Here is a 15,219-nt window from a genome sequence, read left to right as displayed (position 1 = left end):
TCATTATATCCTCTTGATGAATTGACCTCTTTATCATTATATAATAAATTACCTTCTTTGCCTCTTCTTACAGCTTTTGTCTTAAAATGTATTTTTTGGTTTCCATTGACATGGAATAGTTTTTTCCATTCCTTTCCTTTCTTTTCTTTTCTTTTCTTTCCTTTTTTTCCTTCTTTTGAGACAGAGTCTCACTCTGTTGCCCAGGTTGGAGTGCAATGGTGCAATATCAGCTTACTGCAACCTCTGCCTCCCAGATTTGAGCAATTCTCCTGCCTCAGCCTCCCAAGTCGCTGGGGTTACAGGAGTGCACCACCATGCCCAGCTAATTTTATATTTTTAATAGAGATGGGGTTTCACCATGTTGGTCAGGCTGGTCTCGAACTCCTGACCTCAGGTGATCCATCCACCTCGGCCTCCCAAAATGTTGGGATTATAGGTGTGAGCCACCATTCCTGACACCTTTATTTTCAGTCTACGTGTCCTTATGGGTGAAGTGTGTTTCTTCTAGGCAACAGATCACCAAGTCTTGTTTTTTAAATCCATTCAGCCTTTCTTCTTTTTTTTTTTTAAAATTAGAGTTTAGTCCATTTACATTCAATGTTTTTATTTATAAGTAGGAACTTACTCCTACCATTTTGTTATTTGTTTTTTGATGGTTTTTTTGGTCTTTTCCTGCTTTCCTTCCTTCCTGTCATCCGTTTAGTAAAGGTGATTTTCTCTGGTGGATATGCTTTAATTTCTTTCTTTTCACTTTCTGTGTACCCATGGTATGTTTTTCTATTTGAGGTTACCATGAGGCTAGCAAATACTATCTTATAACCCATTATTTTAAACTGATGATGACTTAACAATGACTGCATAAGAAAGCAAACAAACAAAAAGAAAACTAGTAAAAACTCTACACTTTAACTTTGTATCCCTACTTTTAAACTTTTTGTTGTTGCTATTTATATCTCATTGTGCTTTCTATGTCTTGAAACATTGTAGTTATTTTTGATTGGTTCATCCTTTAGTCTTTCTACTTAAGTCAAGAGAAGTTTTCACACTACAACTACATTGTTACACTATTCCATGTTTTCTGTGTGCTTACTACTGCCAGTGAGTTTTGTATTAATATCTTTAGATAATGTCTTCTTTTTCATTAATATCCTTTTCTTGAAGATTTAAGAACTTCCTTTATCATTTCTTGTAGGACAGGTCTAGTATTGACAAAATTCCTCAGCTTTTGTTTGTCTGTGAATGTCTTTATTTCTCTTTTATGCTTAAAGAATATTTTCACAAGATATACTATTCTAGAGTAAAAGTTTTCTTTCTTTCAGGACTTTAAATATGTCATATTACTCTCTCTCAGACTGTAAAGTTTACACTAAAAAGCCTGATGCCAGATGTTTTGGAGCTCCAGCGTATATTATTTGTTTCTTTTCTCTTGCTGCTTTTAGGATCCATTCTTTACCCTTGACCTTTGGGTGTTCAATTATTAAATGCCTTAAGTACTCGTCTTTGGGTTAAAGTTACTTGGTGTTCTATAACTTTCCTGTACTTTAACGTTGATATTTTTCTCTAGGTTTGGGAAAAAGTGAGGTGTTGAAGTTTCCAGCTATTACTGTATTGAGATCTTTTCAATCTATCTATTGGGAAGTTCTCTGATCCCTTTGAACAAACTTTCTAACCCTATCTTTCTCTCTCTACTTCCTCTCTAAGGCCAATAACTCTTAGATTTGCCCCTTTGATGCTATTTTTTAGATCCTATAGGGATGTTTCATTGTTTGTTGTTGTTTTTATTGTTGTTTGTTTGTTTGTTTGTTGCTTTTATGAAATAGAGTCTTGCTCTGTTGCCCAGGCTGGAGTGTAGTGGCATAATCTTGGCTCACTGCAACCTCCACCTCCCAGGTTCAAGCAGTTCTCTTGCCTCAGCCTTCTGAGTCGCTGAGACTACAGGCACATACCACCATGTCCAGCTACTTTTTGTATTTTTAGGAGAGCCAGGGTTTCACCATTTTGCTAAGGCTGGTCTTAAACACTTAACCTCAGTGATCCACTTGCCTCAGCCTCCCAAACTGCTGGGATTACAGGTGTGAGCCGCTGTGCCTAACTGCTGCTTCATTGCATTTTATTCTTTTTTTCTTTTATCTCTTCTGGATGCATATTTTCAAAGATCGTATCTTCAAGCTCACTAATTCTTTCTTCTGCTTGACTAGTTCTGGTATTAGGAGACTCTGATGCATTCTTCAGCGTATCAACTACATTTTTTCACCCCTAGGATTTCTGCTTGATTCTTTTTTATTATTTCAATCTGTTAAATTTTTATCTAGTAGAATTCTGAATTCCTTCTCTGTGTTATCTTGAATGTTTTTGAATTTCCTCAAAACAACCATTCTGAATTCTCTGTTTGAAAGGTCACGTATCTTTATTTCTCCAGGACTGGTCTCTGGTCCCATACATAGTTCATCTGGTGAGGTCATGTTTTCCTGGATGATACTGATGCTTGTATATGTTCTTTGATGTCTGGGCATTGAAGAGTTAGGTATTTATTGTAAACTTCAGTCTGGACTTCTGCAAGTTCTTCTTGGGAAGGCTATCTAGGTATTTGAAAGGACTTAAGCCCTAAGCCCAATAACACTGTGGGTTTTGCAGACTTCTAGAGGTATTGTTTTGGTGGTCTTGAATAATTTCCAAGTGAATTATCTGTATTACCAGGCGCTCTTGCTCTTTTTCCTTACTTTCTTCCAAACACACAGAGTCTGACTATGCTGAGCCACCTGGAACTTGGGGTATGGTGATGCAAGCATCTCTGTGGCCATCACCACTGGAATGGCATTGAGTCAGACCTGAATCTAGCATAGCACTGGGCTTTTCCCAATGCCCTTCCCTTCAGGGTGGCAAGTTTCTCCAGGCCCCAAGTGTGTCCAGAGATTCTGTCTGGGAACAAGAAACTGGAGTCAAAAACCTTAGCAATTTACCAGATGTTCTATTCTACTGCAGTAGAATAGAACACACATTCTATCAAACCACAATACAGAATCATTCCCACTTTACTTTCCCTTCACACAGGCAGAAGAACCTCTCCCTGTGGCCACCATAATCACTAGTCCACAGTGCTTCTACCTGGCTGTCACCACCGTTCACTTAAAGCCTAAGGGCCCTTCTGTCAGCTTGTGGTAAATGTTGCCAGGCCCAGAACTCACCCTTCAGAGTAGTGGGCTCCCCTCTAGCCCAGGGTAGTTCCACAAATGCAATCTAAGAGCCTAAACTTGGACTTGGAGACCCTAAGAACCTGCTTGTTGCTTTACTCCACTGTGACTGAGCTAGTACCTAGGGTGCAAAAGAAAGTCCTCTTTACTTTTCCCTCTCCTTTTCTCAAACAGAAGCAGTATTTCACCATAGCCACCACAGCTGAGAATGTGCTGGGTCTCCCCTGAAGCCAGTGCATCTCAGAGCCCAAGGCCCACATGTACTTCCTGGGTGTTGCTGGTAGTTATTCAGAGACCAAGGACCCCCCCCCCCCTTAAGTCAGCAGGTAATTAATTCTGCCAGGACTGGATCCTTCTCTTCAAGGCAGCAGGTCCCCTTTTCTCACAGAGTGTGTCTAGAAATCTGGGAGATAGGACCTGGAATGAGGGCCTCATGACTCTGCTTGATGATTTATCACAGTGTGGCTGAGCTGGTATCCAAGAGGCAAGACAAAGTACTCTTTACTCTTTGCTCTCCTCTCCTGAAGCAAAAGGAAGGAGTCACTTTTTGTGACTATTAAACTGCACTGCCTGGGATTGATGAAGGGATGGCACAAGCACTCCTTAGCTGTGCCAGCCGCTGTCTCTTTAGATCATGTGCCACCCTAATTCACTGGCTCTAAGCCCAGCCTAGCGCTAAGAGTTGCATAGGAACTGCAGTCTTCATGTCCTAGACTACCTTTTGAATTTATTTAGGACTCCAGAACACTTCAGCTTATGATGGTGAGGCTTGCCAAGAAACTCAAATTCTGACTGCTGGGATAAGTGATTCCTCTGGCTACGGCTGGTCCAAGTGCTCCCTCTGTGCACGAGTGCTGGCTCAGCCCAGCCCAACTTTATTCTCCACTGTGACAAGGCAACACTGAGATCAACGTAAAGTCCTCCAGTCTCTGTGCTCTCCCTTCCAAAGCGCACAGATTCTCTCATTGTGCTGCAACACCACTGCTGGGGAATGGGGGAGGGGTGGCATCAATGATTCAAGACTGTCTCTCCTTCTCCCTATCAATGTCTCTTTCCACGATATGAAGTTAAAAACACATACTGTAATTGCTCATCTGGTTTTTGGTTCTTGTGATAGTATTTTTCTGTGTACAGATAGTTGTTAAAACTTCGTCTTCTTGCTGGGAAAGTGAATGGTGTAGGCTTCTATTCTGCCATCTTGCTCTGCTCCCTGCTGTCATTTTCAATGGCAAATTGATTCATAACCTTTAATAAAGCATGGAGTAATCCTGTCAAAAACAATGTCATGCTATTTTTCCTAATTGCATATGCACAAATTTTCAGGAAGCTAATTATTCTGTGGACCAATATATTTAACAATTATAACTACTATTTTCACTTTCTAAAGAAAAGATAAATAGGCACTATCTTAGTCAACTTAGACTGACCTAACAAAATACCACAGACTGGGTGGCTTAAATAAATGGACAATTATTTCTCACAATTCTGGAAGTTGGGAAGTCCAAGATCAATGTGCGAACAGATTCAGTTCTTGATGAAGGTCCTCTTCCTGGCTTACAGACAGCCACCTTATTGCTGTGTTCCTACATGGCAGAACTGGTAGAAATACAGAGAGCTCTGGTCTCTTCCTCCTCTTCCTTTTTTTTTTTTTTTGATGGAGTCTTGCTTTGTCACCCAGGCTGGAGTGCTCGTACCTAGGGTACAAAAGAAAGTCTCCTTTCATGTGGTGCAATCATGTCAGCCTCAAATTCCTGAGCTCAAGTGATCCTCTTTCCTTAGTCTTCCAAGTAGTTGGGACGACAGATACATACCACAACACCCAGCTAATTTTTAGGTGTTTTGTAAGAGATAGGGTCTCACTACGTTGACCAGGCTGGTTTTGAACTCTGAGCCTCAAGTGATCCTCCCACCTCAGCCTCCCAAAGTGCTGGGATTACAGGCATGAGCCTGTGCTCCCAGCTCCTCCTTTTCTTATAAGGACACTAATCCTAGTATGGGGGCCCTATGCACTTGACCTCATCAAAATCTAATTACGTCCCAAAGGCCCTACCTCCAAATGCCATCACAATGGGGGTTAGAGCCTCAACATGCAAATTTGAGGAGAACATAAACATTCAGTTTGTGATAGTTAGATTGCAGGCTGCAAATCCTGAAGAATCTTTTGAATTTATCCCCAGCTGACCAAAAATAATTAGTCCCCTTAACTTCACCCTGCATTTATTTTAGCAATGTATTAAATTAGAGCACATTGGCAAATGCACTTTAATAACAAACATCTCATTCTTTATTCAACTTTCAGATCTACAAATGAAATAAATTATCTATTTACATGCATCACTAGACCATCTGGTTCCATGTGAGGACCTAACACAGAATCCACTAATTGTCATCTATGTTTATTCATTATTCTTAACTCATTTTCTTAAGATAATGAATATCTAGGACCTTTAGCAAACAATCTTCACCATTAGTCAAAAACTTGGTTTCTTTAACTAAATAGAACAGGGCTAAAGATCCCAGAAAAATTTGTAACTAAGAAAATTAATTGTTAGTCAACTCCTTTGTGCCGTTCCTATTTTGCAGAGAGGGAACAGGGTGGGCAAAGTATAGATTTTAAGGAGCCTTAAGGAATTAGAACCAGAGGTCACTATTTCAAGAGTTTGTTTGTTGCTTAGGCAATTAATTTCTTTTTCTCAAGGGCATTCCTGACATTCTTTCTTCTCGGTTATTTCTCTGCCTTTCTTAGAATACAGTATTACCCACAATATTTGCATATACCAGCATTGAGAAGCTCACACATAAGTAACAAATATGCTAATAAGGAGGAAAAAAATGCCAAAAATATAGAACAACAAATAACTAAAACAGTATGTTTTTCATTTGTTTTCAAATTATATGCACAAAAAATAAAAGAAAAAGTCCAATGCATTGCAAAAGCATCATAACTCATCCGTTGGCAAAGACCAAGGTGGAAAATTATTTTATGGTTCTTTTTTTATTTTTATTTTTTGAGATGGAGTCTCACTCTGTAGCCCAGGCTAGGGTGCGGTGGCACAATCTCGGCTCACTGCAAGCTCCGCCTCCCGGGTTCACCAGATTCTCCTGCCTCAGCCTCCCGAGTAGCTGGGATTTCAAGCACATGCTACCACATCTGGCTAATTTTTTGTATTTTTAGTAGAGATGGGTTTCACTATGTTTGCCAGACTGGTCTTGAACTCCTGACCTCATGATCTGCCCACCTTGGCCTCCCAAACTGCTGGGATTACAGGCATGAGGCACTGCACCCAGCCAGTTCTCTTTCTTTAATAAATATAAGCCAGGCAGTAGTCAAACACACCTCGTAAATTTTTTGTTTAAACGTCACTTTTCCTAATCCTTTGGGCTGGTTTAGTTCTCCTTTCTGGAAACACCGTAACACCTTCCACTTCTCTGTATAATTATTTGTAATTATGTGATTTGTGGTTATACTGTCAATGTCAAGAGGAGCAGTGACCTCTGTTGCATTCTTAGCAGAAAAAAAAAGTTCTCATTAAATATTTGTTAAATAGAAGAACAGGATGGACATAATACATCTTACTGGAGTACCAATTTTACCCACAGATTTGATGTTTTAAAATTAAAATAAGCACAGTATCATGACTAAAAACACCAAATATCAGAGTAAAATTACAAAATTCATGTGAATTTTCAAGAAAAAATTGAAAATGTCTCCCAGGTGTCATGCTTAGTTTCCTCTGCCATTAATGCTATTTTGGAGAAAAAGGTAATGACACATTGATGTGGTGGGTTTGAGTGTGATGCTCCAAAGATCAGGTAATTGAAGCCAACTAAGCTAAGATATTTCATCATGAAAAGAGATGTGATTTCTCCCCTCCGTGGAGAAAACAAGAACAGCCAAAGTAATGAAGAGGAAAGTGCGCCCTGGACAAGATTTTTGTTTGTTTGTTTGTTATTTTTTTGAGACAGAATCTCACACTGTCTCGCCAAGACTGGAGTGCAGTGGCTCTATCTTGGCTCACTGAAACCTCCACTTCCCAGGTTCAAGCAATTCTCCTGCCTCAGCCTCCCAAGTAGCTGGGACTACAGTTACACATACCTCCACACCTGACTAAATTTGCATTTTTAGTAGAGACAGGGTTTTGCCATGTTGGCCAGGCTGGTCTCAAATTCCTGACCTCAGGTGATCCGCCTGCCTCAGCCTCCCAAAATGCTGGGATTACAGGCATGACCCACCATGCCCAGCCTGGACTAGTTATTTTAATGCCTCAATTTTTCTAACTGTAAAATGAAGGCCTTCAGTTGGATGTTCTCCAATGGCCCCTGAATCTCTAAAATTCTGTTGTGCATGAACTCTTGGGTTTTTTTTTTTTTCTTTTATCTACCATCATTCTCACATCCACAAGATGGAAAAAGTAAGGAAGCAAACAATCATGGTATTTCTTCTTCCTTTCTATAATGCTTCTGAGTATAACATTCGTCTTTTGAGTAACAACTGTAAATGTTATGCCATTGTTTCTTTCTCTTTTTTGTGAACTTGTAGACCCATTCATAAGTCTAAAGGAGAAGGAAATGTACAATCAATATCAAACCACAGAAGTCTATTTTTACGGATCAGCCACTCAGCTGTTATTAGCTGAGATGCTATCATGTATTTCATCATCACAACCAGAAGTAATGGAAATATTGATTTTCAATGCTACGTTTAAAGACGGGAAGGCTATTTTATAAACATCTTTTTTTTTTTTTTTTTTTTTTTTTGCTATTTCATCCTTTCACCCTCTTTTTCTTTCTCTGGGCTTGACATTTTAGCTTTATATAAAACAGCTTGCAAGACTATGGATAGTAACTATTAATTCTATAACATTAATACAATCCCTCAGGGGTTATTAGATGAAACAATTGCTGTGCCTCTGTACCAAGTAAAGATTTTCTAAGTACAAATAAAAGAGAAACAGTCAATGTCAGTGTGGTGCCAAACACTGATAAAAAAACAAGTGGGGCCAGGCGCGGTGGCTTACGCCTGTAATCCCAGCACTTTGGGAGGCCAAGGCAGGCAGATCATGAGGTCAAGAGATCGAGACCATCCTGGCCAACATGGTGAAACCCCATCTCTACTAAAAATACAAAAATAAGCTGGGCATGGTGGTGCTCACCTGTAGTCCCAGCTACTCGGGAGGCTTGAACCCGGGAAGCAGAGGTTGCAGTGAGCCGAGATCATGTCACTGCACTCCAACCTGGTGACAGAACAAGACTATCTCAAAACATAGACTAATTAAAATAAAATAAACAGATGATATTCAAGCAAAGGAAACTAATATAAAACAATTATACTTTTCCCAGTCTCTGGGTATTGCCTAGTGGTTGCTTAATTCAATAAATCTCTACAAAAAAAAAAAAAAAAAGAAATCCTTATTTTGTTCTATTATATTGTCTTGTAACCAAATACATCCAATACATATCTGCTTCAAATGTGATTTTAAGGTATCAGTGCTGTTTATGCGTGCTGTTTATTAATGATAATAAAAATGCATGCCAAGCACTTCTATGGCATACCATGTATGCAACCGAAGAGCTGGCAAAATAAGAAATCAAAATCAAAGCTCCTATATTCAAAAGCCAGACAATTTGAAGTGTTTTTAAGTCTATTCGAAATGGGAACTCTAGTACACTGCTGGTGGGAGTATAAAATGCTACAATCACTTTGGAAAGCAATTTGGCAATTATCTAGTAAAGTTGAAAATGCAAACGCCTCCAACCCAGCAATTTCACTGCTAGGTATACAGCCTAGAAACCACACGCGTACATGTACACAAGAAGTCTTTTGTAATAGGAACAAAAGTGGGGAGTGCTGGACAGCACTAAATGTCCTTGATAAATGGTTGGATAAACTCTGATGTGGTTATAAACTGGAATACTACATAGCAGTTAACACAGATAGATATACATATATGTATTAAGTTGGATAGACACCACGTTTAGTTAAAAAATGCAAATAACAGAATGAAAAATGTAAAATAGACCATTTGTATAAAATTTCAAGTCACAAATAATGCTATAACATTTTGTGTCTGCCTAACTAGTAAAATACGAAATCCTGAATTGGAGGATATTCAACAAGTTCCAAAGAGATGCTGACTCTGGAGAGGGAGAGAAAGAGAAAAGGATGTGCCACCTGGGAGGGATACAAAAATACTGCAGCTTTCTTTGTAATGTTTGATTTTGTCTTTATTAAACACAATTTCAGAAGCACATATGGCAAAATGTTAATTAATTCTGGGGTGAGGACACATGAATGTTTTCATACTGTGTACTTTCTGTGGTAATTGTTTTTCCAAATAAAATAACAAAACTTCAGTCACTTTTTGTTACTCAGTGCACTGTAATACTGTATCGGTTGAATTTAAGGAACCATGACTCTAAATTGTTTAATACAGTACATTTTATTCATTTACAGTGTTTATACTGGACGACTAAATTAGGACTTTGGAACACGTTACATGGAATTTCTGTCTAATTAGGTCTCATTTATATGCTTGGTAAATGTAGGGAAAGTAGAGTTTTAAACATCTGTTTATTCAAGGTACACAAACCAGAAAATGTTTTCTTTGGTTTCCTAATATTATCCTGTGCCAACAAGAGTATTATCATCAGTTTACAGGATTTTTCCCACTGAGAGATTCAGGGTTAATGTTACCTGAATCCTATTTTGTAAATATCACCAGAATCCTATTTTGGGAGAATTTATATATCCATACAAAGTGTAGAAATGAGAGAATTTTAGTGCAGAGAGTCTCATTTAAGTATAAACAATAAGAAAACCACTTTTCATGCTATGGAGTTGTAGCTTTTTCTCTCTCATATTTCCTGCACGTGTGAATCATCTTGTCTGAGCCCTAGAGCTGACATGGACAGTTACCTAGGTCTCAGTAAGAAGCTGAAAGAGAACACAGGCAAGGGAGAAAGGTGGAAATAGGTTTGGCCTAAGAAAGACTTGGGTTTAAATTCTGTCATTTGCTCATTGTGTGACTTTAAGCAGACTACTGAAGTCCAGCTGTAAATCAGAGATAATTGGAGTGATGCATCATGGATTGGATGAGGATTAAAGTAGATCCAGCATGTAAGTGCATTTCAGAGCAAAACCGAGACATGGTACACTCAGGAGTGGTGGCCATGGTATTTATTGCTGTTGTTGCTGTCACCATTATAATCTAAAGAGCCTAAATCCTTATTTCCTTTTAGCAGGCGCAAAGCTATGTTCACCTAGAATTGAATTCAGCAAGCTGTTTGTGCTTCTTTGATATGCTACTGCTACCCTAGTAAGGGATAAAGAAAGATGACAATTTGGAGCCTTTTTGAAGAGCATTAAGGATGAGTCTTACCAAGGTTTGATTTCTTTTTCTTTTTCTTTTTTTTTTTAGTTTTATTAGTTTTTCTTTTACTTTTGTTTTAAAGCTTTTTTCAAAGAGGAGATGGGAAGCTATTTCTTAAGAAGACAAAGACATCCTTGTTGCCATCCAACTCCAATTTCAGTTCTCTTTCTACTCACCGTTTCATCTTCCTGGTTCTCACTTTCTCCTTCTAATAAATGCACCCCATATTTCCTTACAAAGGTCATTTCTTTTATCCGCACTCAAGGTTGAAAATCAATCTGATAGACTACTTCCTCCTTAGCTGTTTGCTGATAATGATTAAACCCATTCACTTTCCCAGAATAAGAACAATAAAGGTAGTATTTTAATAAAAAAGTTTTCAAAAACTTTTTTAATAGTGAAAGGTTTCAAAATGTCTTTAAGAGTTGCTAATCCTAGAATTTCAGTATTGCGACAGGATGGCAAAACAGCCACTTTTGTGCCAAAAGCCTTAATTACATAGCATTCAAGCATGCCATCTAAGTGACAAACTCTTCTTCTACTTTCAGATTGGCCTTGATTCTTGTTTCAACCTACGATGACATGTGAGCCATCATGATCCCTTCTCAAGCTCACAGAGGACCTCACTAATTGAGCATAGTACTCCTTCTGGCAGGACCTGGTTGTGACTCACAATTCTTCCTGGCATAGCACTCCAAGTAGTAACCGTCAATCTTAGCCAATAAGGGAACTGAAACCTATTGGCCCTCAGTAGCTTAAAATGTATTTGTTGATTTTCCAGTTGTAGAAAAGAAAGGTGAAAAGTGACTCATTTAAAGAAGAATTAGAAAACAGTAGAAAGGAAATCATGGGCTCTGCTTTAGTTTTATTTACATATTTATTTATTTACTGAGATAGGGTCTCACTCTGTCCCTCAGGCTGGAGTGCAGTGGCGTGATCATAGCTCACTGAGGCTCATCCTCCTGGGCTCAAGCGATTCTTTCACCTCAGCCTCCTGAGTAGCTGGATCCACAGGCAAACACCACCACACCCAGCTAATTTTCGTAATTTGTGTAGAGACAGGGTTTCGCCATGTTGCCCAGGCTGGTGTTGAACCAGAGCTCAAGCAATTCGCCCACCTCAGCCTCCCTAAGTGGTAGGATTACAGGCTGCTTTAATTTTAACTAGCAACCCGTATATTCAGGACTATAGAAGGAACTTACTATAAAGTAAAATAAAATATAGTCATATACAAGTAATATTTTTTAAACATTGGAATGCGTATTTAATAATCGTGTGAAAAGGAGAATTTTATTTTTTAAAGGACAGAAAATTACAAAGCCATTGTTCTTCCTAATAAGTTCCTATAATATTTTAGATTTATTTTAAGCTAGAAATAGAAAACTGCTCCTCCCATGTTGTCATGTTGTATTTATTTCTGGTCTCATCAATTGGGTCAATCAAGAGACACTCTCATGACACCTTCTTGCACAGGATGAACACTGTGAAGTAGGTTTAGAGCCCAGCCAGATTTTCGTATTGGTTGAAAGATGTAAACTTTCATGATGGATTAAATGGAGAAGATGAGAATCAAAAAAGGAGTCCAAGATGATCTTGAAGTTTTGAGTCTTGGTGTCTGGAAAAACAAGGGATCTTCACAGACACAGAAAGTCAGTAGGAGAAAATAGCTGTTCTGGGAGACAGACAAAAAGTTCACGTTTAGATTTTTTTTGAGGTTTAAATTCAGAGTTCAAGGGACTTCATAGTGGAGAACATCTTGCATGTATTTGGCATTACATGCCTGGCCTTTGAAAGCCTTGGGGTAAAGATTTTGAAATCTTGTCCTCGGGGGTGGTAGAAATATTCTCCAATTTCAACCCCATTTCTCATCTGAAAGATATTTGAAGGATGCCAGAAATTGAGAAAAGGCAGAGCTGATTCTACAGGGAGTCACTGGGATTGTGAAGAAATATGAGTGGCAGCTCTAGAATTTCTATATGGGGAGGAGGAGGCAATTTACAAGTGGCAGTCTGGTTGTAAGATGTAATAAGCTTGTGTATTTGGCAGTTTACAACAGATTGAAAAAATAGATGCTTATTTTTAGAATACAGAAGGGAAATTGTAGAGGTTATGAGAAAGCACCTAAAAAGTTACCAGTGCCTTATGCATTGATTTGGTAGAAAAGATTAGGTAGAACTTTCAGACAGTTTGAACTCTCCAGGCTCCACTTGAATGGTAAACCATTTCTATATAAAAACATGCAAAATCAGTATGTTGCTGAAAAGAAGTGATCATAACATAATTTGATGTTAGATAATGTGTGAAATATATAATAAAGACAGTTCAAGCAGTTCAAAATGTGTTTGAATTTTTCAGTTATGTTGACACTATTCCTAGTTGAGAAATAAAGTCGTGTTTATTTTAGTGAAAAGGTGACATACCTTGACCAGCGTTCCTTGGAGACTCCACTCTTCACCAAGGACATTTAGCAAACATGGCAATAAAAACACAATTAGATCTGTGAGATTCAGTCAAAGCCCAGAAAAACTGTTCTAACCTGAACCACGTGATCTCAGCACAATGCATGTCATTGACTTTCTCAGGCTATCCAGCATTTGAATATTGAGGAGGTAGTGAATATTGAATATTGTCCAGTGGTGACTCATACTGAGTGAAGACTATATAGGCTTTCTCTTTAACATGTTAGGTACCAGCTACAGTAATGACTTTCCACTGACTCTGACCTATGGTAGAAGTAGATTTCACATTGTGACCCAGAGCACATCCTGCAACCAACGTTTTACGAACCAATTCTTAACTTCACCATATACGCCACACTTTCATATTTTCTGTTCTTAATTTTGTTATGACTCTTTGATTTCATGACCCACAAGTAAATCTTGACTCAACGTTTGGAAAACATTAAGTAGCATGGTAGCATTTTCCTATTTATGGTCTTTTTCATTATCCTTTTTTGTTAATGTCTTATATACTCAGCACTGACAGCCAACTCTGGCTCACAGTCTCAGCATATAAGAAGCTACATTATCTTTACAACTATAATAATTCATCATACAAGTACTAAGTGGATATTAACTTGACAATAGTGGCCTTTGATTTATTTGTATTTAAAAAAATATAAAGTGATACCCTTACTACAGTGGAGTTAGGACAAAAGACTAGAAAACAGAAACCTGACGATATAGTGATTGCTAAAATATTCGTAAGGAAATATGGAATAATCAGAAAAGAATACTGTGTATCTTCAATGCTACACTATGCATTGTTTAGCATATACCCTTCCAGGTTATCTGATGCTAGCTTTTCAGCTATTTTATGAATCTATAAATTGTAAATAACTGATAGCAATGAAAGTAATTCTTGTCTATACACATGAGTTCCATCTAGTGGTGGGATAACCCTCCGTTTTCATTCCTGCCTCTCCCCATAGCCAGTTTTGTGAGTGAAAATTTGTAAATTCATTCGAATATTCCTGATCTCTATGTATATCCACTTTTTGGATTCTACTTTGAACTGATTACATCATTTTATTGGTTCCTTCATTAATAAAGAATTAAGTAAAATCTTTAGCACCATTTCACATCGTCCAAAATTCATTTTACTCCCCCACCCATTTTTTTTTTTTTTTTTTTTTTTTTTTTTTTTTTTTTAGAAAATCCACCTTTAATATATTCAAAAGAGTTTTACCAGAAATGGAAAATTCTGCGCCATTAACTCAAGAAAAGAAGTTTAGCCGGGTGCGGTGGCTCGCGCCTGTAATCCCAGCGCTTTAGGGGGCCGAGGCAGGTGGATCACGAGGTCAGGAGATCGAGACCATCCTGGCTAACACGGTGACACCCTGTTTCTAATAAAAAAAAAAAAATTAGCTGGGTGTGGTGGCACGCGTCTGTAGTCCCAGCTACTTGGGAGGCTGAGGCAGGAGAATTGCTTGAACCCAGGAGGCAGAGGTTGCAGTGAGCTAAGATCACACCACTGCGCTCCAGCCTGGGCGACAGAGTGAGATTCCGTCTCAAACACAAGAAAGAAAAGAAAACGGGTTTAATTCTTTCTCTATTTGGTTCTCGTTTCTTTTTTTTCCAATTTATGTTTCTGCACTTGTCGCCTTCATTGGCCAAATATATTGATGGTTGTAGTGATGCAACAGAAAATATAAATTAAGTTTCATAATTTATATTTTAATATGAGTTTTTATATTTCTGTAAAGTTTTTAATTTCCATAAAGTCCAATTTATCTATTTTTTAATTTATTGCTTGCACTTTTGGTATTGTTTTAAGAAAGATTTGCATAACAGAAGGTCATGATTTATTCCTATAGTTTCTTCTAAAAGTTGTACAGTTTTCACTGTTATATTTAGGTCTATGACCCATTTTGAGTTAATTTTGCACATGACGTGAGGGAGGGGTCCAGCTTCATCCTTTTACATGTAGACATCCAGTTGTCTCAGCACTATTTTTTGAAAAACCTAATTTTCCCCCTCCACCCCCAATCCGCTCTCCACCCTCCCACCACCTCCATTACACTGTCTTGGTCTCCTTTGTTGAAAATTAACTGACCACAAATGCATGAGTTCGTTTTTCAACTTTCTGTTTTATTCCACTGATTTACATCTCTATTTTTATGCCAGTACCATACAATCTTATTTATTGTAGCTTTGTAA

This window comes from Macaca fascicularis, chromosome 6, assembly GCF_037993035.2.
Source record: "Macaca fascicularis isolate 582-1 chromosome 6, T2T-MFA8v1.1".
NCBI lineage: Eukaryota > Metazoa > Chordata > Mammalia > Primates > Cercopithecidae > Macaca > Macaca fascicularis.
Note: the sequence above shows the minus strand (reverse complement) of the source record.